We start from the raw sequence: 3,283 nt of genomic DNA, 5'->3' as shown, positions 1-3,283 counted from the left end.
GATGAGGGCAGCTGGGGGGGACAGGGGTCCCCATCCCTCCCTGATGTGTCCCCACACTGCGGTGACACACGCGTCCTGCTCTGGCCACGGCCCCGGGGTAGTGACCAGGGGTGGGAGCGCGGGGTCTGGGGAGGGTCTGCAGCTCCACACAGAAACAGCCACGCACCGGAGCCCTGGGGAATAGGTGAATTCAGTCACTCACAGATGAGTGACAGAGAAGCATCCATACACACATTGCAGTCAAAATTGTGTCTCTATGCAGTTTTTTAAAGGATAAGTTTCAAGCCACCATGCTCTCGGGGTAGACCTCCCCAAGGGAAGAGTAGGTCAAAGCCCTGGAACAAAGGCGGCAGCAAACAGGATACTGAGGGTTTCTCTGAAGTCACAAAAGCTACAGAACATTTTCTGACTTCCAGGAATGAATCATGATTTTTACGTTTCTGGCGCAGGCCTTTTTAGTTAGTCACTGGCCTTGTGGCAGTGACAAATTGAACTCTCGAAGCCTTTGGCTCTCATTTCAAAATCCAGACATTGAAACTCCATCCCCGAGTTACACATCTGACCTACGGAGCCCGTTCTTTTCCTTTCTCTGAGAACGATGTTCATCTCTGGTTTTAGCTGGCAGAAGAACCTGAAGCTCAGGGTGACGTTCTCCTCTGCCCCAGGGGCTGTTGGTGGCCCTTGCGGGGACGCCGTGGGACACTGTGGGATGCTGTGGGACACTGTGGGATGTCATGGGACACTGTGGGACACTCCATCAGGGCAGGGTGGCTCTTTTGCCGGAGGCTGCGCGGTTCCTCCGGGCACTGCACTGGCCCGGCCACCTCACTGCACCTCTCACCTCTGCAGAACTCAAACACCAGGATTAAACTAAACTTGAGAAAAGGTAACATCCAGAATTAGCTTGACTGAATAGAAAGTTTTAGGGAAATACAACATTGAAACTGGATAGTAAGTATTTTGACAATGCATGTCACAATTCCCTCGGTCAGCAACAGGGACACTGGGAATGGGGAAGACCCCAGTGCTCCTGATACCCACCAGCGCCCGGCGGGGCTGAAGGGCTCATTTCAGATCAGGACATTTCACTAATAATTCCCTGGGCATAAATACCCCTGGTGTATGTGACTTTGCTCTGTGCTATCATGACGCTGCTGTCACTATTTGGTGAGCTTCATGGAAATCTGGGGCATTGAGAGTGATTTATTCTGTTCTTTGGCTACGCAGGCAGCAACGCCAGAGACAGTCCACACCTTGAAGTAGAAGGTATCTGAGAAAACTCACTACATTTAAAAGTCTTCATTTCCCCAGATGTCATATGTTTTGTCCCTGAACAAACCCCCGAATGTCAATAAATACTAATAGCCTTTATTTGTGAGAAATTTATGCAAAGCCTATAGCCAAACCAAGCACCATTTTTTTTCTTCTGTAAATTAAAGTGGGAATCTAAATCTTTTCACGGTGACTAATGCCAAGTCTGCTTGGCGCTGCATGTTAAATGAAACATCTAGGAACATGTGGGCTCTTTGGTTTTCTCCTTCCTCCTGCTGCTGGGATTTGTAGATACAGCTCTGGAGTTCCCGGAGCAGAGGCGGCGAGGGGCCAGCAGGGCAGCGGTGAAAGCACTGGGGGTGCTGGGACACCCCTGCCCAGCAAATGCATTTCTGCTTTCAGGAGAGAGAAGGCAATGCAAACACACCAGTGCTGTTTACACAATAGAGAAGGGAGGGGAATATCTCCATTATCAACTAGTAATTTTTCCAGACAAAGAAGTCTTTTCTGTAGCGCAGTAATCCTCTTATGCACCAACTGTACATAATTGACACTTCTCAATTATACACCTACAGAAGCAGAAGGGTAGTTCTTGTTTAGCTAGTTTTCAAGCCAGTGTGCCAGCTTTCCACATTTTCCATTACTCCACACCTTACGTATTGCTAATGCCTCTGATAGGAAATTACACACACTCTAATTAGGGCACGCCGGGCCAGTCTGTGCGGCCCCCCCGCCCCACCAGGCTGCACCAGCAGCCAAGCATCAGCGAAAATTCCTCCGCATTATTCAGGCATGACCTCCCTGTCCAGAAACCAGCCTCAGTCTCCCCTCAGCTGTGATTTTCCATTTTCTCCCCAGGCAGGTCTTGAACAATGGCCCCAGCACGGCTCCATCTCTGCGATGGCAATGCTGTTTGCTCCATCCAGGCCCTTCCCGGTGCTCGGAGGTGAGCACAGAGCATCCTCTCCCACTGTGCCCAGGGCAGCCGGCATCCCCACCGGCAGTGACATCCCCGGGTAAAGGTCCAGCCTCCACCCTGGCCTCCCTGCTCAGGATGGCAGAAGACAGATCAGGAACCAGGAAATCCACGGCGCCTGGATTTCTCATGGGCACCAGCTCCCAACACCCTGCCAATTGGGGTTTGGCATCTCTCCTACATCTCTTGCATGGGAAGGGGGTTTAAACCAGTTTCGACTTCTGCCCTGCACAGTTGCTGGTGACTACCATCGTCCCCAGACCCGGTGCCGGGTGCCCAGCGAGCCCCACAGCTCCCGGGCTGGTGCAAGGTCCCTTTCCCGGGAGGCTGTGGGGGGATGCCGGTGGCAGGGCAGGACGCTGCCTGCCAGTGGAACCAGGCTTTGTGTCACCCTGACGCAGAAGGTGCTCCCCACCTCGGCCACTGTCCCGCACCTACTGAGCAAGCAGCCACCCCACGGGCTGCCCCGGAGGGAGCTGAGCCAGGTCTCCAACTGGTCTGGAGCCCAAGGTTACCCTGGGCATGGCAGGGGGCAGCTGCTCCCCGCTCCAGCCAGGACAAACTGCTGCAAAACGGGCGATGGACTCGGCGCCCGTCATCGCTTTCCACTGTGTGGCCGTGGGGTTTGGCACAGACACCAGACCCGCTCCGCTCGGCAGCCAGCTGCGCTGCCCTGGCACGGGGGTCCCTGCACCCCGGCACGGGGGCTCCCTGCACCCCGGCACAGCTCAAGCACAGGACTGATGCTGGGAAAATGTAAACTGAGATGGTAAAAATTCACTTCTGTGTGTGTGTTACTGGTGGTTTAAACAAATAAGTAAAGTTGTTGCAACTGAACTGGGAGATAGTCCTAATAAATGTTCTGTGCTCCGGGAAATGAGCTCAGTCAGAGCTGGTAAAAGCCACTGAAACAGCTTATTCACCACCTTCCCCAGCCCTGCGCGTGCACACACACACAGCTGAACTCTGCTTTCATCAGAGGGTTTATACACATTGCTTCTATCATCAGCAGAAATCAAGGGACTCATTGCTTTT

The sequence above is a fragment of the Calidris pugnax genome, unplaced genomic scaffold (genome assembly GCF_001431845.1).
Source record: "Calidris pugnax isolate Ruff unplaced genomic scaffold, ASM143184v1 scaffold89, whole genome shotgun sequence".
NCBI classification, from domain to species: domain Eukaryota; kingdom Metazoa; phylum Chordata; class Aves; order Charadriiformes; family Scolopacidae; genus Calidris; species Calidris pugnax.
This window is presented reverse-complemented; position numbering follows the sequence as displayed.